This window comes from Amphiura filiformis, chromosome 7 (assembly GCF_039555335.1).
Source record: "Amphiura filiformis chromosome 7, Afil_fr2py, whole genome shotgun sequence".
In the NCBI taxonomy this organism is placed as follows: Eukaryota; Metazoa; Echinodermata; class Ophiuroidea; order Amphilepidida; family Amphiuridae; genus Amphiura; species Amphiura filiformis.
Window position 1 is genome coordinate 12968434 of NC_092634.1, and position 22594 is coordinate 12991027.

A 22594-nucleotide genomic window follows, 5' to 3' on the forward strand; every position below is an offset into this window, starting at 1 on the left:
TAAAATCATACTTCATCTTAAAGTTGACACTCTAATGATTATTATTGTAATACTTTTTAACGTCATAGCTCATACACAAATGTACTTTGTAAGTGTTTCAATTTGTGTTCAATTTCATGAGCATGAGGTTTTTTGGGAAAGAGGCCAGGAAAATATGGGGAGAGGGTCCGATTTCATTGCGATTTCGCATATGTGTTACAAACAAACCAATGAAATAATGTACCTATTTATTCTTTCGATAGGTCCTCCTGATTTAAAACAGTAAGCTTCCATGTTCACAGAATGTCAATGAAAATGATGGGGTAAATGTCGTCTTTTTTGCAACAACAATATTAATTTAGTGTGCCAATATATTGACACAATTATTCCCTACATTATTTCTTTGAAGTATCAGCTGACACATGCATATCAAAATTTTATGAATCAGCTACGGGAAACATTAAAAATAATTTATTTCATCTCAGCATATCAGGCCAAATGGTCCAAAATGGAGTTCTGAGATATCCACACATTTAGTTTCAAGTACTCACATTTTCTGCTATTTCACAGTATCAATTCACAATCCCATAATATTCCAGGTGCAGTGCTCCTGTATTACTACTGATAATCCTTACTGCATGGGAAGTATCAATTGATTTTCACAAAACTTGCAGAAATTGACAAATTTCTGCCAAAACTTCCACACTATCTATTATCATGTTCAAACCATGTGCTAACTTGTTTACAATGCTAGTTAGTGTTGCCAGGGCCAAGGTGATAGTACTTATTTTATTGATTTTGTCTAGTATAGTGCTGGTTGAATACTCATGCTCCACTGTGCATATGCTTCAGTGAATTTAGCAATCAAATGAAAATGATAGGGTTGCCAGTTCATGCACTGGAATAATAATCACTATAAGGGGGCACATCACTAAATAAATGTCCCATTGAAATACATGTGAAAATACAATAAAGTAACTAGGTGCATAATAATTATGAGTCCTGGGGGAAGGTAGAATGGGGGAGGGGGGAGCAGTTTTTGGCAAACATTTACAGTGCATCTTTATAAGGCTTAGGAAACACTACAGAAACATTCAAATCTGCATCATAATATCTAGGCCATTTAAAGTTTCCACATTGGCAAAGTTAGGCTGGCCGAGAGCAGGGCCAGGGAGGATGACAGGAAATGTTGGCATACCTTTTAAAATCTAACCCACGGGCCCCCATGTATATTTGGGATTCCCCTTCCAAAGAAAATGATAGCCCTCACACCTTCTCTTTCTTCCATGAGTTACACCAAATGTGGAAGGATTTAGTGTAGTGTCCCCTTAAAACAAGAACAGACATTAAAAAAAGAATTAGTGCTGTGGGATATCTAGAGCAAATATTGATACACAAAAATAATTTAAAAAATAATTTGTTGATACAATTTTTTCAAGCTACATCTCTGAGATGTTTAATATATACATATACTTCATAAATAAAAATTAAAAAACAAAAGACAAGTTGAGTGGAATTTTCACCTCCGTAACCTTAAAGGAGTATTTCGTGATCCTAGCATCCTCTATTTATGTCATTTTTCATTAGATATCCACGAAAAAAACCTATTCCCAAAATTTCAGTTGATTCCGATTTTGCGTTCGCGAGTTATGCATGATTCAATTCAATTCAAATTTTATTTGTCTGATTGTGGTAACACTCATGCTATATCTCATAATGAGTCTTTTGCTGTTGATAATGATATGATTTCTGATGTTTCTAACAATGTTGATAATAATATACAAATTGAAAATGATATTGATGCAAATGTTTCAAAGAAGAATGCATTTTCTTATAGAAATGTGTCAAAACATGATTATTCTGATATTTCAGATGTTGAAGTTTGCTCTTCAAATGATAATACAAATACATGTACAGTGTTTCCTTGTAGCACATCTTCTAATGATGCATTTATGTCACCTAGTAATACATATGTTTTAAATGATAACACTTCTGATTGTAAACATAATGTAAAATCTATTCCTAATGTAAAAGGTACTAAAATAATACATCTAAACATTGCCAGTCTCCCCAAATATATTGATGATATTCGTTATGTTGCTCATATTAATAATATTGATATCATTGGTCTTTGTGAAACTCTTCTTGATGACACTTTTTCTGATAGTGGAGTTTCTGTAGATAATTTTGCAATTCATCGTTCTGATCGAAATAGGGATGGCGGCGGAGTAGCTGTATACATTAAGGATAACATAAATTATAATATCCGCCATGATCTTATGCCAAATGATCTTGAAATTATATGTATTGAATTGATGCCTCAACATTGTAAACCTTATATTATGATTTATTGGTATAGAGTACCTAATTCATCTATTGATCTCTTTAATCACATTGACACTGTTCTCTCCAAAGTTGATTCAGAAAATAAGGACTATTTCCTGATAGGTGATCTCAATTGTGACCTACTCTCTGATCATCCTCATTGTTATACTAAGAAGTTAATGGATTTAAGTTCATTTTATAATCTTAATCAGCTTATTAAGGAACCTACTCGTATCACTCAATACTCTAAAACTCTTATTGATCATATTCATACATCAAATTCTAGTAAAGTAACTCATTCAGGTGTTATTCATAATGGTATTAGTGACCACTCACTTATATATTTTATCAAAGGAAAGAACAGCATCTCAATAATGGTCACAAATATGTTAAATCCAGGTCTTATAAACAATTTGATCATTATTCTTTTGTAGACGAACTTAAGAATGTGTCATGGGCTTCTGTGTATCAAGCAGCAAATGTTGATTTGGCTTTGGATAAATTTGAATCAATATTTTTAAATGTTGCAAATAATCATGCACCTCTAAAAAAGAGAAGAGTTAAACCAAATACAAGCCCATGGTTAACTCCTGCTGTAACTAATTTGATGCGTGATCGCGATAATGCAAAACGTAATGCTATTAAATCAAATTCATCTGAGGACTGGGCTCATTATCGTGCTATTAAAAATAAGGTTACCAGTGCAATAAGGAAAAGTAAGCGCACATATCTTACCGATTCACTTGCTTCTTGTAAAGGTAACACTAAGAAAACATGGCAGCAATTGCGCCACATCGTGCCATCTAAGAAATCATATTCAAAAATCAATTGCATTAAAACCAAAGATGGTGAGGTTAGCAATAACAAAGAAATCTCTAATGAACTCAATAAATTTTTCACATCTATTGGTTCTAATCTTGCTGCTGAACTTGGTAGAAATGATACTTGTAAATATAATAATGGTTGTGATGATGATGTAAATAATGTTATGTCTTTTGATATTATCCCAGTTACAGTTGACTATGTACTCAAACAATTATGTAATATTCCTACCAATAAGGCAACCGGTCTTGATGAGATTTCTGCCAAATTATTGAAAGCAGGAGCACATGTTATTGCACCAATATTAACTCACATTATTGATTATTCTATTATGTCATGTACTTTTCCTACAAATTGGAAAAAAGCCAAAGTCACACCTATTTTTAAAAGTGGTCAGCATTGTGATCCAAATAATTATAGGCCCATTTCCATTTTGTCTGTTGTATCAAAATTATTGAAAGAGCCATTTTTGATCAGTTTTACACTTATTTAAATTCTCATAGTCTTATTTCTCCCAATCAGTCTGGTTTCCGACCTCTACATTCTACCTCAACTTCACTTGCTTCCATAACTGAAGACTGGTATGGTGCTATTAATGATGGTAATATAATTGGCATTGCTTTAATTGACTTAAGAAAGGCATTTGACACTGTAAATCACAATATTCTGATTCAAAAACTGAAAAATTTTGGAGTTAGCAAATACAGTATTGGATGGTTCAAAAGTTATCTCTCTAATCGTACTCAAGCTACTTTTGTAAATGGTACACTTTCTAACTTTGATTCTATAAATTATGGTGTTCCTCAGGGTTCAATCCTAGGACCACTCCTTTTCATTCTATTTATTAATGACTTGCCTAATTGTCTTCACTTTTCTCAAATCAGTATGTATGCTGATGACACTATAATTTACTGCTCTGCCAAAAATGACATTGATATTGTAAATAGCTTAAATAATGATCTGTCGAGTATCAAATTATGGCTAGACAATAATAAACTGAGTCTGAATGAGAATAAAACTAAATTTATGATGATGGGTTCACCGCAGCGACTAAGTAAAATTAATCACAATAGTTTAAATGTACATATAAATGGTAATGCTATAAGTCAGGTTTACTCCAGCACTCATCTAGGCGTAATAATTGATTGTAATTTAAATTGGCATGATCATATGGAAAATGTTTGTAAAAAATCTGCAAGAAATATCTCAATGATCAGAAGGGCTAAATATTTTGTCTCTGAAAGTACCCTTAAAATTATCTATAACTCTATTGTTGCACCACACTTCAACTATTGTGATGTAATTTGGGGCAATTGTAGCAAAAATGATTCTATTAAGCTTCAAAGATTACAAGCAAGAGCTGCTAGATATATTTGTAATGTTCCTTGGGATACCCCAGGAGCTGAAGTTCTGGAACAACTTAAATGGTTATCTCTTGATAAGATTAGAAATATCCATCTTGCTGAATTTATGTATAAAGTGACAAACAATATACTTCCTGAAAATATATGTAAGTTATTTACGGAAAAGGAATATAAATACGACCTCAGGCGCAATCCAAGAAATGTTAATATTCCTTTTCCTTTAAATAACTATAAGAAGCGTAGTCTTTCTTACAGAGGTGCTACTATGTGGAATAATTTGTCATCTTCAGCACAGTCCTCTGTAAGTCTTGCTTCCTTCAAAAGACTGTTATTCAGTGATTATGATTTAAATTTTACCTAGTTATTTTGCATTACTTATTTTTCCTACTGCTTGTATGTATATGGTTTTTTTTAATTTCACATTGTATATGTTCTTATTTTTTGATATTATATCGTTGTTTATACTTGTTGTAAAACACGATTATGTGTATTACACTGCTCCATAGACAATGCGTTGTAATTTCGTTCTGGTGCACCAGAACGACATTCAAATTTCACGATATCTTTGCTAAACGAATTAATCTGCAAGAAATATTTTGTACATAAACATTATGTAGCCAGAGGTTTCCAGTGATGTAAAAATCTCAACTTTTTTTTGAGAAAAGTGGGGGGATGAGGCTGTGGATCACGAAATGCCTTTTTAAAATAAATATATTGTAAAAAGTTCCCTCCCAGGGGAGTCGTCTCTCTTACTCTCCATAGGGTGATGTTGTCAGTCTCTCTTACTCACAGTGAGGCTATGCAATATGATGACGCAACGTTGTATTCAAGTTGTATGGAAGGAGAGTAACTTTAAACAGGGACGGGGTCTTGAACGCTTAAGATTCTGTGATTCTCTGCTGAAAACATTACACGAACATTCAGAGTTGGTAGAAGATCAACCAGTCAACATTCAGGTATCATCACCAGCTGATGACTATAATACGAATACGGCTATACCCGCATGTTATCGGTGTACCCAAACTTACAGTCCTTATTTGCTGAGGCCTTAATATAAAGAAATTGTATGTGTAAAAAGTGAAAGTCCAAGTCACAAGCTTTAATTGAATGTAGGTTGCACTGTCGTAGCACTTAAAGGAGTATTTCGTGATCCTAGCATCCTCTATTTATGTCATTTTTCATTAGATATCCACGAAAAACCCTATTCCCAAAATTTCAGTTGATTCCGATTTTGCGTTCGCGAGTTATGCATGATTATGTGTATTACACTGCTCCATAGACAATGCGTTGTAATTTCGTTCTGGTGCACCAGAACGACATTCAAATTTCACGATATCTTTGCTGAACGAATTAATCTGCAAGAAATATTTTGTACATAAACATTATGTAGCCAGAGGTTTCCAGTGATGTAAAAATCTCAACTTTTTTTGAGAAAAGTGGGGGATGAGGCTGTGGATCACGAAATGCCCTTTTAAAATAAATATATTGTAAAAAGTTCCCTCCCAGGGGAGTCGTCTCTCTTACTCTCCATAGGGTGATGTTGTCAGTCTCTCTTACTCACAGTGAGGCTATGCAATATGATTCAGGAGAAACTATTCCAGAGGGAGTATATAAATTAAATGGAACGGCCATTTCAGAGGGAGTATGTAAATTAAACGGAACAGCCTTTTTGGGGCCATTTCAGAGGAGTATGTAAATTAAATGGAACAGCCAATGGGTATGTAATTTAACTGGAACAGCCTTAACGCATCACGCTGTTATTTCCAATTATGATATCATACGATCTGTCTGTTTAGTCCTCCGTGTGTGGGGTGGATGGGTGTGTGGGTGTTAGTAACAATATAATTCTCAGGTGCTATCTGTGTACAAATTCTGAGCCCGGAAGCTGTCTTATTCGATGAGAAACGGCCCGCCCTTTGTACATTTTGGGCCCTGGGGCCCATAATATTTGACTTATGAGGCCCATGTACATAATTATGTTGAAGTATAATTTCCTAGTGCTATCAGTAGACTCAAGCTGGCCACTGTAGCTACTTTATTTACTGATTAACGGCCGGCCCTATGTTTTAGCGTTTGGGGCCCTGGGGCCAATATTATGTGATATATGGGGCTCATATGTACATATAACAATGTAGTTCTCAGGTGCAAACTGTGTACCAACTCTGAGCCATAAAGCTGCTTTATATGATGAGAAACGGCCGGCCCTTTGTTTTAACATTTGGGGCCCTGGGGCCCAATATATATGACTTATGGGGCTCATGTACATATGTTGAAGTATGATTCTCAAGTGCTATCAGTAGACTCAAGCTGGGCATTGTAGCTGCTTTATTTACTGAGTAACGACCGGCCCTATGTTTTAGCGTTTGGGGCCCTGGGGCCCATATTATGTGACATATGGGGATTATATATACATATGACAATATAATACTAAAGACCTATCTGTGTACCAAATCTGAACCCTGTAGCTACTTTATTTGTTGAGAAACGGCCGGCCCTTTGTTTTAAAATTTGGGCCCCTGGGGCCCCCAGCCTTGTACATCTGGGGCCAAAATGGGCAAAAGGCACATCTTCAACTTAGGGCCCATACATATGCCACATATGAGCCCTAGTGATCTTGTACTTTTAGAGCTAGGCTTGTCAATCTGTTGCAACATATTTTAACATTTGGGCCCCTGGGGCCCATAATATATAACATATGGGGCTCTTGTATATTTGTGAATATAGAGTACCCCTAGGGCTATCAGTGTACCAACTCAGGGCCCTGGGGCTGCTGCATTTGATGAGAAATGGCGTGCTTTGTATTTTCACATTTGGGCCCCTGGGGCCCGTGACCTTTTACCTCTGGGGCCAAGATGGGCAAAAGGCACTTCTACGGGGTAAGGCCCATAAGTGTACCACATATGGGCCACAGGGCCTTTGTAGTTTTAGCGCTAGCCTTGACAGAATGATGTGTTTGATGGAGAAGGAGGAGGAGGAAAAGGAGGAGGAGGAGGAGAAGAAACCACAGGATGGGAAGATACCCTGCATGCTCTGCATGCGGGTATAACAATGTTTCGGCGAAATTAAATCCTGTTAGGGGAAATTAATTCCTGTTGGGGGAAATTAAATCGTGTTTGGGGGAAATTAAATTGTGTTTGCGGCAAATTAAATTAAATAGTGTTTGGGGACAATTGAATCATGTTGGGGAAGATTGAACCATGTTGGGGAAATTAATTCCTGTTGGGGGAAATTAATTCCTGTTGGGGGAAATAAAATCGTGTTTGGGGGAAATTAAATCGCGTTTGGGAGAAATTAAATCATGTTAGAGGGGAAATTAAATCGCGTTTGGGAGAAATTAAATCATGTTAGAGGGGAAATTAAATCATGTTGGGGGAAATCAAATTGTGTTTGAGGGAAATTAAATTAAATCGTGTTTGGGGAAAATTGAATCATGTTGGGGAAATTAAATCATGTTGGGGGAAATTAAACCATGTTTGGGGGAAATTAAATCCTGTTGGGGGAAATTCATTCCTGTTGGGGGAAATTAATTCCAGTTGGGGGAAATTAAATCGTGTTTGGGGGAAATTAAATCATGTTGGGGGAAATTAATTCCTGTTACGGGAAATTTACAACCCCCCGAGCTAGGTCCTGTTTTGCTATCCGATTCTTCTTTACCTAGCTGGGGGGGGGGGGGGTTACACCCCCAGCTAGGTATTCTAATGCTATCCGATTCTGCTTCTTTCTTCTGGCAACAATTTCAAAATGCTTCTCCTCCTACATGTTTCACCCTACAATTACATCACTTGCACATATGTATCGGCTATATCCAGTGGCCATAGGGTGTAAACAGAATTTGGGTCAAAGGTCATTAAGGGGGCATTTCCAGTATATACCCATATACCTTCAAAATGCTTCTTCTGTCACATATTACATAGCACAATGACGTCACTTGCACATATGCATCGGCTACACCCAGGGCCCATAGCTTGTACACAGAATTAGGATTCAATGTAAAGGGGCATTTCTGGTATATAACCAAATACCTTCAAAATGCTTCTTCTGCTGTGCCACACATTGAATTGCACAATGATGTCACTTGCTTATATGCATTGACTATACCCAGTGCACATAGCTTGTACACAGAATTGGGGTCAAAGGTCATTAAGAGGGTTAAATCTTACAAATGCATTATCTGAACCTCATAACCAGGGGAACATTATGAAACATCTTGCAGAGGCCGTTAGGATTACGGGGCTAAAACGCGGTGACAACAAAGCTCATAACTAGGGGAACATTTTTGGAACATTTTGCAGGGGTCAGATACCACCAACATACCCCAGCTAGGTTTGTGGTCTATGGTCATTAAAGGGGCATTTCCGGTATTTTACCAAATACCTTCAAAATGCTTTTTCTGCCACATATTATATAGTACAATGATGTCATTTGCACATATGCATCGGCTATACCACACGCCTATAACTTGTACACGGAATTGGGGTCAAAGGTCATTTAGGGGCAAAAACTTACAATTGCATTATCTGGACAACTGTAAGTGGTATGGGGCTCAATCTCGGTGACAACAAATCAAATGGCCAGGGGAACTTTTTGCAGGCGTTAGGTCAAAGGTCATGCAGAGGTGAAATTTTAGAAATGCATTTCCTGGACATCTGTAAGGGTACAGGGGTCAATCTTGGTGACAACAAACCTAATGATCAAAGGAACATTTTGGAACATTTTGCAGGGTCAGGTCAAAGGTTATCTGGGGTCAAATCTTATAATTTCATCTTCTGGATATCTGCAAGGGGTATGGTGCTCAAACTCAGTGACAACAAATCTCATGACCAGGGGGATGTTGCAGGGGTCAGGTCAGAGGTCATGCAGAGGTCAAATTTTAGAAATGCATTTTCTGGACATCTGTAAGGGGTACGGGGCTCAAAACTCATAAGCTCAGCCTCATAACCATGGAAACATTTGTGGAACATTTTGTATAGGGTCAGATACCTCCACAACGCCAACACGCCCCAGCTAGGTTTGTGGTCTATGACCACCATTTGCCACTAGTTGTTATTTTCTTTTTTTATGTATTTTTATTCTCATTGGTTTTTTTATATGTAACCGTCGTCAAGAACCCCCCTTTACTTTTGGTTTAATTTCAAATTATGTTATACTAGGCGGTTACCCGTATTTGGCGGTTCTCGGCTGTCGCGATTACCTGGCTGATGGTGACTGCACTCACCAAGTTTTAAGCCCATAGGACAGTTTTTACTAATTTGACCTCAAATGACCCCTTGTGACCTCGAAATGACCTTCCAAAATTTGGCTCTAAATGTTGGCTGTACCCACCACGTTTCATGCCCATATGACCGTTTTTAGTAATTTGACCTTGGATGACCCCAAAATGACCTTCCAAAAATTTGACTATAAAAGTTGACTGTACCCACCAAGTTTCATGCCCATACGATAGTTTTTACTAATTTGACCTCAGATGACCCCTGGATGACCTCGGGTGATCTTAGCCCACTAACTGAAACAAACTTGTTCTGTCTGAGGTCCAGATGCACCCACCCACCAAGTTTGAGGAACATACGACCCCTAGTTTTTACTAATTTGACCTCAGATGACCCCTGGGTGACCTTGACCCACTAATCAATACAAACTTGTTCTGTATTAGGTCAATATGCACCTACCCACCAAGTTTCATGCCCATATGACAATTTTTACTAATTTGACCCCTGGATGACCTCTGGTGACCTTGACCCACTAACCAATGCAAACTTGTTCTGTCCCGGGTCAAGACGAGGAACGTGCGACCCCCAGTCTCCGAGAGAAACAGTTTGTACTAATTTGACCCCTGGATGACCTTGGGTGACCTTGACCCACTAACCAATATAAACTCGTTCTTCCTCATACCAAGCTGCACCCACCCACCAAGTTTGAGGAACGTGCGACCCCAGTCTCCGAGAAAAGAGGCGGACAGACAAACAGATGGACAGTTGGACAGATTCTGGTGAATTATTGTAAGATTCATCATTTATGGAAATTTATTATTTTCATCTTAACTATGCAAAATTATGGTTTTATATGTGTTTGTCATCATAAATGCATTCTGCATGTAGGGTTTTTTTGGTTTCATATCAAATTATATAATATAATTATAATAATATTTATTTCAATTGTCATAAATTACAAACATGAAAAAACACTAAAAGCAATTTAAATCCGGGAAAGAAGAAATAGACTAAACAGTCCAAACACAATGTGTTCTTCTTTCCTGAAAATTATATTTTCATCTGTAATTGATCATGATCATTATGAAGCAAACTTCTTTTTTCCTTCATATTAATTGAAAGTCTTTTTTATAGATCATGGTTTAGTTTTAATTTGAAAAGGTCACTTACCTCATTGATCATGAAAATGTAGGCATCCTTTGATTGTCAAGTTTAAGAGTACTTCAAATGTTTATTTTTTCATTGTTTATTGTCTTCCTTTGACAGAAGTTTTGAGTTAAGTGCACTTTGGCAATTTCAATTGATTCCTTTCAAACAAGTTAAGTGCCATGGAATTTATTGCCCTTTGTCCAATTAACTTGTTTCTTAGAACACTTGAGAGTGAATAGGTGATGTACTTATGAATGATTCATGAGAAAGTTTTAATCTCTTTAACAGGTTATGTATTTTTAAGATTTGTCATAAAAAAAAGTGGGTAATGGTGAATCCAACGGACGAGGACACAAAACACATCAAGGATCAATAAATGATACAAGAGGATACCTTGAATATATGAACAACTGAAAAGAAAGAGGGCAAGGTATACCAACTTGATGTGGGGAAACAAAATACAGACTAGACGGTATGCAGAGGGGGACAAAAAACAACAAAAGTAGGCATAGAAGTAGGTAAAGTTCGATAGCCAAAAATTACCAATTCCAAGGCCCACAGAAGTGTTAAACCTGCAAAAACAACACGGATCAACAGGAATACAAAAGTGCACTGGAACAAGTGATGAAAATCACTATAATTGTCAACAGCCCGTCACCCCTTTACCCTTAAATTTCCCTCATTCATTAGTCTCTGACCTCTATCGGGGGTTAATTCATAAGCTTGTTGGGTACCGGTATTGTTTTGAGCGCTAATTATTAGCATTAGCGCTAAGTACCATTGAGGCCTATTGACCTTGACCTATTTTGCTGTGTTACCTAGGTAACGAAACATCCAAGATGGTACAATCCTATCCTTATTTGAATTGATTTATCAAAACGAACATTTTGACACCTTTTTTGGCAAAATCGGAGCACTTTGATGTTTTTGACACCCATAGAACCAAAAACGTGACCTTTGACCTTTTTACTATAACTCAAGAACGGTACGTCCTAGATATGACAGATACATTTTCTTTGTGACTATAGAAATACATTGGAATGGTTTTAAACACAATTTGAGCAACTTTGAAATTTGACCCTGTGTAAAGTTCGATGATCCTATAATTCCCCCCCAACCCACCCTAAGATGCGCGTTTACCTGAACTTTTCTGTTCATACACATGATAAGGACTCAAGAAAACATTGTGTCATTAATGCCCTTTCCAGGTGGCACCTAGCTCAATCTGAAGCCGGTCTTACGTAATTAGCATACAGTTGCAAGCATTTTTACGCACACACACACACCTCGGACACACACACAAAACACGCAAAATGCGCTAATTAATCTAATTGGCGCTAATTGTTTTCGAGAACCAAAACACTTTACGAGACAATGATAAGTACGACGTTTGTAAAGAGAGAAAAAAAGTCCGAAAATCTTGCTAATCACGCTAATTTAGGGTAATTGTAAGTCCCAGATCCACGCTCATTCCACTAAACTAATTGACGCCATATTGTTTTCAAAAAACGCACCTACGTTCCGGGCAGCGTTCGTTGTTTACTTAACCCATGAAGACAAATCAGTCAGTATAAGTAGACTAATCTGTCTTTATGTGTAAAGTAAAGATGTGATGGAAGTAAAAGAGTTTGAAAAGAGCAATCAGTTAATGGAATGAAGAGATGATTGAACCCGGGACTTCCGATTGCAGTTGGAAGTGTTTTGCATTGACCGTATGTGCAGCAAAGGCGGGAAAACTAAATTACTCCATTAAATGAAAATCATGTTATTGCATATTTGATTCCGATCTTGTCCAAATTATCTTTACGTGAAGGAATCATACGCTTCTCCTTTCATTCAGCTTTGTGTCAAAATATGTGATTTATTATATTTTTTTTTTATTATTGTACATTTGATTATCTGATTTAATGATTCCGTTCAATTAAATTTCATTTATTCTTATTTCGGCCACATGATATCATCATTGTAGTACACCAGGCACAAAAAAAAACTCGTCAGTTATATTCATACTTGCTGTTCAATAACTTGATAATTTTGGATTATTCTGAAATATACATTTTGTTAATTGGACTTTTTTTTCTCATTTGACACCCTGTTCGTGAACATTGAGCAAGAATTGACCAAGATATGCGCCTCAAACTCTCAAACCCCAAAATGAAAAGTTGCAATTTTAACGATTCAATTGTGCCTGTTACACTGTGTGCTTTATTGATTGGCCCGTGGTGCTTGTGTGCAATACAACGATGCGTTCCCATTGAAAATCGTTGAAAATGCAACTTTTGATTTTGAGGTTTGAGGCTTTGGAGGCGCATATCTTGGTCAATTCTTGTTCGTTTTTCACGAACAGGGTGTCAAATGAGAAAACAAAGTCCAATTAACAAAATGTATATTTCAGAATAATCCAAAATTATCAAGTTATTGAACAGCAAGGATGAATATAACTGACGAGTTTCTTTTTGTGCCTGGTGTATATCACTGTGTATGCTCATACGTGTTGGTAGATAATCAAGTAAAGTAGATTTAAACTGTCATTCAACACAACATATATTGAGATAGTTACCTCAATATTTCGGTGTGTACAACACACATCCTCATCAGGAGGGCTCCAATGATGAACGGATGGAGTTGAATGTCCTGCTCTCGACCTTTGATGTCCTTTCTATATAAATAAAAGGAAGTCGCTAAATCTTGTGCGCGAATAGCCTCAGAGATGATTTCACTTTCAGCTCTGATTTATTGGTACATTGATCGGGTACATATTGCCATTAAACCATCTGAGGTTCATTTTTGCAAAAATTGGTGGTAACTAAGAGAATAACATAAAAACTGTCGTGTTGCTATGCAAAATCGATCGCAGTGGCATTGTGGGTAATAAGGACAGTGTGAACCGCGTAATAATATTTCCATTAAACAACCATACGCAGAGCAACATTGCCCCGTTTTCTGCCAACTGCGAGGTGGCCAAGAAATGATTCAGGCTATCTAGATGCCCAACAGCGCATAATTTAATAATGATCTTACGAGCTTTTCGTCCCTACGCAGATCTACGCGCCCCATTTACCGCCACTGCATCAAGGTTGGCAGCCAAGAAATTAAGGCTACGACGCGTGAATCAGGTCTTTGCGTCATCACTAAGGTAACGTAGGAAACAGTGGTCTGGTAGTCTAGAGTGGTGATAGTGCCTGCGTGGAGACCCGGGGTGCAGACAGTCAGTGTACAATTTCATTATGTATTCTAGGCCTATGAATCGTCCGGAGATTGAGGAATATATACGGGAAATGCATTGCACTTTATTTGGTTGAAAACGGTCAACAAATATGGTTAAAACCGAATTTGTTTCCCGGGCCTTTTATTGTCAAAACTCAGTGGTAGCGCGTACCGTAACTAACTGGCAGCGCGTTGGTGTTAGTGCGTTGGCGTACAAGGGATGTGACTCGCACGCACGGGTCGCATATATGCATAGGCCAACTTTCCGTGCCAGAGAAATAGAAAAGAAAAGAAAGTAGGACAAAACTGAAAAGGTAGGCCTACTATGGATGGGTTATGGGTACAGGGTTGTGGATTAGAGTAAATAAATAAATAAATCTATATAAATAAAAGGAAGACGCATATGCATAGGCCAACTTTCCGTACCAGAAAAGAAAAGAAAGTAGGACAAAAAGGGGTAATGGGTTTGGTTAAGAGATTACCAAAATGATAAAAATCGTAAGGATACGGGAGGCAGGAAGGAACCTAAAAAATGAAAGAATAAATAAATAAATAATAATTCATGAAAAAAGGAAGCTAAAATAATGAAAACAGAATTAAATACAAACGGGAAATCACAAGCTATAACTTATAAGCAGGAAATATGAAAAATGGGAACAAAATAATAGAAAAAAAAACCTAATGCATATGAACGGGGTTCAATAAATAAATAACATGGGAACGGAAAATCACAAGCTAAGCAGCATATATCTATTGGAACAAAATAGATTTATGTAGAAGAAACTGAAAAGAAAGAAAGAATAAAATGAATAAAAATGAAAGGGAAGACAAAAAAGATACGGGTATTATACAGGTTACTAAATGAAACGGGAGCAAAATAAAGAAGGAAAGAAAGAAACTAATCAGGAAACGTAAGAAAAAAAAAGCTAAAATTAAAAACTAATCAGAAAATATAAGAAAAATGAAGCCAAAATAATGAAAACAGAATTAAATATATTAACATAAATAACGGGAAATCACAAGCTAAGCAGCATAAAAAAAAAGCTAAAAGGGAAACGTAAGAAAGGACAGATTTAGAAAATAATGGGAATGCGGTTAGGCCTAAATAAATAAATAACATGGAAACGGAAAATCCCAAGCTAAATAGCAATTTTTAATGGGAACAAACTAGACCCATGTAGAAGAAACTGAAAAGAAAGAAAGAAAGAAGCTAAATGGAAATGCAAGAAGGAACAGGTTTAGAAAAATAAAATTTACCTTTTCAATGATTCTACCTTTTCAGTAATTCCTCCTGTTTTAGTGATCGCTCCCATTTACTCATCTAGCGGGGACCCGCGCGAAGCGCGGGTATCCCGCTAGTTATATAATGAAGGGAGCTCAAGTCCTTGATCACGGTTGAGTGCTGGAGTGTGTTTTCTGATTTGAAGGGCCTCCTGCACCAGGCGGGGTATTCTCTGTCTTCACGATTCAAAACCTTGACACTATCCCAGTCAATTTGGTGATGAGTATCAGTACTGTGTTCAGACACGGCAGATGGTGTCCTGCTGGGGCAGTGGACTTATGTTGTCTAAGTCTCTGTCCCAGTTGTCTTCCAGACTGTCCGATGTAAGATTTTGTGCATTCGGTGCAGTTAATCTGGTATATGCAACCACAGCGTTTTTCAATTGGAACTGGGTCCTTAAGTGACACAAGGATTTTGCGAATAGTCGTGTGGGGTTTAAAGCTGGTGGCTACCCCGTAGGTTTTGAATATACGCTGAAGTTTTTGCGAGTAGGGTGATGAAAGTCTTGTTGCTTGGTTGAGGGAGGTCAGATGTTGGTGCCGGGGGGTTGGAATCATGAGTGGGGGGTTTATTTCGACTGGTAGAAAGGTCAAAAGCCCACTGGCGGTACCCACAATTTCCAAGCGCACCCTTGATATGTTCAATTTCCTTTTCCCTTTCTTCGGGATCGGTGACAGCGGTATTAGCTCTGTGAGTGAGAGTTCTTATGACACTAAGTTTATGAGAGATCGGATGATGAGAGTTGAAGATATTGGTCGGTGTGTGTAGGTTTCCGGTAAATTGTGATGTCCAGTGAACCACTTTCTTTCCTAGTGATTTTTGTATCAATGTCCGTTTGCTTCTGGCTCACACGTGAATTTGATATGTGTGTTTTGGGCGTTGATGAATTGAAAGAAAGATTCTGCCTCTGCTTTACGTAGTATCACAAATGTGTCATCCACATAACGTAACCAGATCTTAGGTTTAATAGTGGAGTTTTCAAGCGTTTCAGTTTCAAAATACTCCATGAACAGGTTTGCGATAACTGGGCTCGCAGAGCCCCCCATAGTGCATCCCTCCCATTGTTGATAAAACTCTCATTGGGCTACAAAATAGGCTCTGTTGAGGTAGAGTTGTAATAGCTCAATTACCTGATCAGCGGTAAGATCTGTTTTACTTTTCCAGGAAGAATCCCTCTTGAGTAAACGGTAAACCTGAAACTACTTGGACAGCGTTGTTAACTGGAATGCACGTAAACAAAGAGGACACATCATAGGATACAAGGATTTCGTCTGATTCAATACGAAGATCCTTGAGGCGAGTAACAAAGTCTTCAGTATTTTTGATGTGATGATCTGATTTCCCTACTACTGCAGACAAAATATTTGCTAGTAACTTGCCAGATTCGTAGTGGACCGAATTAATGCTAGAAACGATTGGCCGCAATGGAGTTCCCTCCTTGTGTATTTTTGGAAGTCCATAGAATTGGGGCACACAACAGGCGGTAGGGTAAAGCTTGTTATATTGCTTTTCACTAAGGTTGCCGGATTTCTTAAAGTCTTTCAGTAACTTAATGAGCTTGGCTTGATGAGATTTGGTAGGGTCTTTATTGAGCTTATGGTAGGTTTTAGTATCACTCAATAATGTGCTAAGTTTTTGATCATACTGTTCTCTATCCAAAACAACACACCCTCGACCTTTGTCGGGTGGAAGGAGGAGGATATTCTTGTCCTTCTTTAAGTTATAGAGAGCATTTCTTTCTTCGCGAGAGAGATTACTTTTGGGAGGTTTAGCTGACTTGAGCGAGCTGGTAACTTTGGCTCTTAACTCAGCTGCTGAGTCTGCATCAATGCTGCTACTATACTGAAGTCTTTTAATGGCGTATTCGGTCTCAGTTATTATATCCGACACAGGGATTTCAGTGGGGGTAGGGGCAAAATTTAAACCGTACTGAAGTACCTTGGTTTCTGCTGCTGTTAATACCTTGGATGACAAATTAACGACCCACTTATCCTTGTTGAAATTGGTGTCTTTTGAAGAATTACGCATCCATTCCGGTGATAACTGTATTTATTATTTATTTTATTTCAACTTTCTTTACCCAGGGTAGCTCCTTCAATGTCAAACACTGATTTCCAAGGAGGCCCTGCATTTACATGTGAACTAGAAGCATATATATATATATACAGTAATAAATCAGAAAATATTAATATTAATTATAAATGGTACATGAAATGTGAACAGATGGGAAAACATATAAAAATTCAGCTGAAAAAACAGATTACACAGGTTTTATCAAAAATATCTGCTTAAATTGAGCAATACTCATTGACTTAAAATTACATCTACTATCAGATGGAAGGCTATTCCACAATTTAGCAGCACGTGAATGAAAGGTTCTTTTACCTGCATTAATATTCCATGGTGGTTCACAAAGAGCAAAGTTAGTTTGACTCCTGGTTCCTTTTAGTGCATATCATGCATAAAAGTGAACTGAGAGGAAAGGTAACCAGGAGCCATTCCTTTCAGGCATTTGAAGGTAAGTGTTGCTAAATAGTTGAACCACCTATCATTTAATTTATTCCAATGAAGAGTACTCATCATGTCATCAATTGGTGTTCTGATATCAGTAGAAAGAATAATACGACAAGTCTATTATGAAGAATTTGGAGGGAGTTGGAGAGCTCAACAGAACAGTTAGTCCAAACAGTATTACAATAATCAAAATTAGGCATAACAATTGCATTAGCAAGCATGATGAGGGTATCTTTTGGAATATAAGGTTTGACACGTTTAATAACACCACATCGCTTTGAAATACGGGAAGACATTGCATTAATATGATCAGACCAAGTCATGCTAGGATCAAAATATGTAACACCAAGGTACTTAAACACATCAACACGCTCACTTTCTTTTAGCAAAGCAAACTTAATACGGATTTGACGTTCTTTTACAGTTCGATGTTCTCCTAACTGCGCAGCAGTGGTGAACTTGCACACACGATCAAATTCCGAATCTGACAGTTCCTCGCGTAATTTATCCTTAACTTCCTTTTGTTTTGATTCCAATGATTTTATCTTTAAATTGTTCTGTCGAATTCTCTCATTGAGTAGAGCTCTTTCACCGTGTTTGAGAATGTTATTGGCTTGACAGCCTTTTACACACGATTTCAACCGTAGGCTTTTTGGCGTAATCCGCGAGTTGAAACAACAAAGGTTGAATCGGAGATGGTTTCTATTCCTCGCGATTTTCCGCGATGTCCTTTCAAAGTCTCTGACAGAATTAAGGCAATCCTTGCCGAAGTTTTGTCGTATATCACTGTGTATGCTCATACGTGTTGGTAGATAATCAAGTAAAGTGGATTTAAACTGTCATTCAACACAACATATATTGAGATAGTTACCTCAATATTTCGATGTATACAACACACATCCTCATCAGGAGGGCTCCAATGATGAACTGATGGAGTTGAATGACTTAAAGAACATAAGTCCACTGCCCCCAGCAGGACACCATCTGCCGTGTCTGAACACATTACTGATACTCATCACCAAATTGACTGGGATAATGTCAAGGTTTTGAATCGTGAAGACAGAGAATACCCCCGGCCCCGCCTGGTGCGGGAGGCCCTTCAAATCAGAAAACACACTCCAGCACTCAACCGTGATCAAGGACTTGAGCTCCCTTCATTATATAATGCCCTAATCCGATCAATAGAAAGGACATCAAAGGTCGAGAGCAGGACATTCAACTCCATCAGTTCATCATTGGAGCCCTCCTGATGAGTGATGAGGATGTGTGTTGTACACATCGAAATATTGAGGTAACTATCTCAATATATGTTGTGTTGAATGACAGTTTAAATCTACTTTACTTGATCATTGTAGTACATATTAATATTGTAGCGTAAGTTAAATTTCCATCTTGTTTAGATTGGGTGCCACAAGCTTCACGCTCTGCGTCTTTGCGGCATCCACATCTCTTCACTTCATGTTCTTATATTGTATTTCTATAAGTAATTATCATTAAGTATTTCTTATCTTGCATTTCCATTTGTATAACTTTTTGTGAATTGAGATGAAAACAAATAAAACTTGAACTTGAACTTGAACATTGGTTGGACTCTGTGCCTATGATTACATAATATAACATTACTACTGGAACATATCCGGATGATAGCTTATTATAGAAATGTTATCACAGCTCCATTATCATGTTACAGCTTATTATAGAAATATTATCATTTATTAAATTTATGTACTATATTCATGTGTGTAAACTAATTTTGTTGACATAACTAAAAACTAGTCAGTCACGTTATGTCATTCTTGGTTGAAGAAAGTAAAGTGTTTTCTGAAATTTGGTTAATTAATAACATGACAAAGAAAATGTAAGTTTTTTGTATGTTTGTATACAACAATTGTAGCACTAGGCAGTGCATCAATGACATGATCATATTTTACTTTACGAAAAATGGTGTAGGAATGAAAATCTATCTTTGACGTACAGTATTCTAGATCTTCTCCGACAACACTGGCAGCCAGTAGTACTTTGACTACATAAAATATTTCTGGTTCGCAATTTCCTTTCTTTGAAGGAATTGACTATATCCTAGCTAGCTCAGATCAACACTATAAACTGTGAAGAATTATGTTTACATTTTCTTATATACCAAGCACCGGGAAATCCCATTATTTTAATACACATGATGTGGTGGCGTGCGCAAAGGGGGGGGGGGGCAGGAGGGACCCAGGCCCCCACTTTTGTGACTGATTTCGCTCGCACCTTACACTCCTAATCAGACTCCATTCGGGGGGAACTGAACAACCTGCCACCACCACCCCCCCCCCCCACTTTCAATGTGCTGCGCACGCCACTGACATTAACCTTTCTCATTACATCACTTCCTGAGGGGAATCCCATGACATGACTTCTTCTTTACAATCTCAGGTTTTTTCCCGAAATATCCCATATTAGATATGATTCAATTTGTTTTGCTTAATTTGAGAGGGGAATTTCCCCAAAAATGTCATCACTCATGTAATTTTGTAAACAAAGATAATCAAATTAAATTACTCAGGGCACAGCCCAATATAAATATGCAGTTTTCATCGATTTGGAATTTTGTTGCAGGTCTTGTTATAGCAGATTAGTCAATGTAGAAACAGCCGATTGTTGCCGTTTTGGCTAAATATGAAAGAAAATCACAAAACTACAAGTTTAAACGCAATATAACTTCTGTAAAAGTAAATAATAAATATCAGCGGGCTTTCAACCCCCTACCCTCAAGTTTGACGGTCGGCCTTATCCCCGTGTATCAGTTAACATTCTATTAAAATTAGTGTAAAGGTTCGAAGCATTTTATCGAACCACAAAGAAAATCTTTAAGGGTATACGATGTATTGTTGGTCGAAGCAGCAAAAAATGTAGTTTACAGCATCTTGCGAATGGTAGTGAGCTTTAGCAAAAATTGCATTGTTCAATTTATTGCGAGCGTGTAGAAGAATTCAAATATCACAGATATACTTTTGTAGGTTCTGTGGTTCTTGAGTTATGTTGTAAAGAGGGCTGAAACAACAACACTTTTGTAAAACGTACACTGAAAGCCTAACTGGAGTCAGGGTGACTCTAAAAGTAGAGTCCAGCCAATCTGCAACTCTATGACTCCATATTGCGAGTCATCTGACTCCCTTGAAGAGTCATAAATTTCTTGACTCCGAGGAAGAGTCACCGTTAATGACTCCTCCACACAGGAGTCATTTGACTCTCAAAATAGAGTCATTTTAGACATAGAGCTTCAAGAGTGACCCAGACTCTATTTATAGAGTCACCCTGACTCCATTACAGGGTCACTCCGATAGTTCCGAAATAGCACAAGATAATGATACACATAGAAGTACATCAAGATACAAATTCAAAGTATTATACCTACCGGAATAGGAGACTTTACTTTGAGTTTCACGCCATATAGGCGATCGTCAGACAGGATGGAGATATTCAGGCTGAACCACCATCCCTTAGGAATGGGAGAATATACATTCCATGGTGTCAACGGCCAAGCTATCGGCAGAGTCTGACTCTCTTGAAGAGTCATAAATTCCCAATGTAGAGTCAATTGACTCCACGGGTAGAGTCAACTGACTCTCCTGTGACAATCGGGTGACTCCTTTTGAGAGTCAGTGCTAGTCAGTTTACTCCACTTAGAGAGTCACTTGAATCTAGTCTGGCTATCAGTGTACATAACTCATTAACATCAATAAATTAAGCAAGTTTTCAAAGTATATGATTTGTAGAATGAACTTTTGCAAAACACCAAAGTGTTATTTTTCAATAATATATTGATTCAGATAACGAAAATCGATTATTTGGCTGCTTCGACCAACAATACCTCGTATACCCTTAAAGGGTTGCAATCATCTTCAGTAGATAAGAGTTAAATGAACAAACAAAAATAGTTCATTGAATTTGAAAATGATAATATTTCTATAATATCAGACAATCCTCAAACATGTCAAATTCAACATTATATCAACTGATCATAGTTTAACTAACTGAAGTTTAATAACATTTTAATAAAATTTAAGTTTAATAAAATATAGTGAACTTGCATTAAGCCTCCAGCATACAACCAATGACAAGCCTTGATTGTGTCCGTTTGTCTGCAATACGCGTGCGCCACGCCGCTCAGCGGCAAGCGGCAGGGTAGTATGAAACCAGCATAAGACACAGATTATTTTTGCTATGAGCTTGTTGCCTTCAGTTTTTGATAAGGTCAAACTACTTGGAGTTATCATTGATAAAGATTGAAAAGTGGGAGGGTCAAGTAAATACAGAGTACAGTAAGGCCAACAGAAAGCTGTTCATGCTCAGAAAACGAAAAGGAGCCGGGCTAGACAAAGTAGAAGATCTCCTTACAGTTTACAAAGATGTCCGCCAATGTCTAGAGTATGCTGCACCACTCTGGAGTGCTGGCCTTACTCAGCAGCAGGTGAGCCGCCTTGAGAAGATTCAGAAATGTGTATGCCGTTGCATCCTTTCCTCAGATTATACAACCTACTCTGATGCAATGGAAGTCCTCAACCTTCAGTCTCTTGTGGACCGCAGAATTTATGTCTGCAAGGAATTTGCCGTCAAAGCTAACAGCTCTGAGAGATTCTCAAGGTGGTTCCCCCTGCTCTGAGTTTAGGTCAAATATGCAACTCCGGAAACGAGCACAATTCAAACCATACCGGTTCAAAACTGACCATGCTGACCGATTCAAGAACAGCCCACTGCCC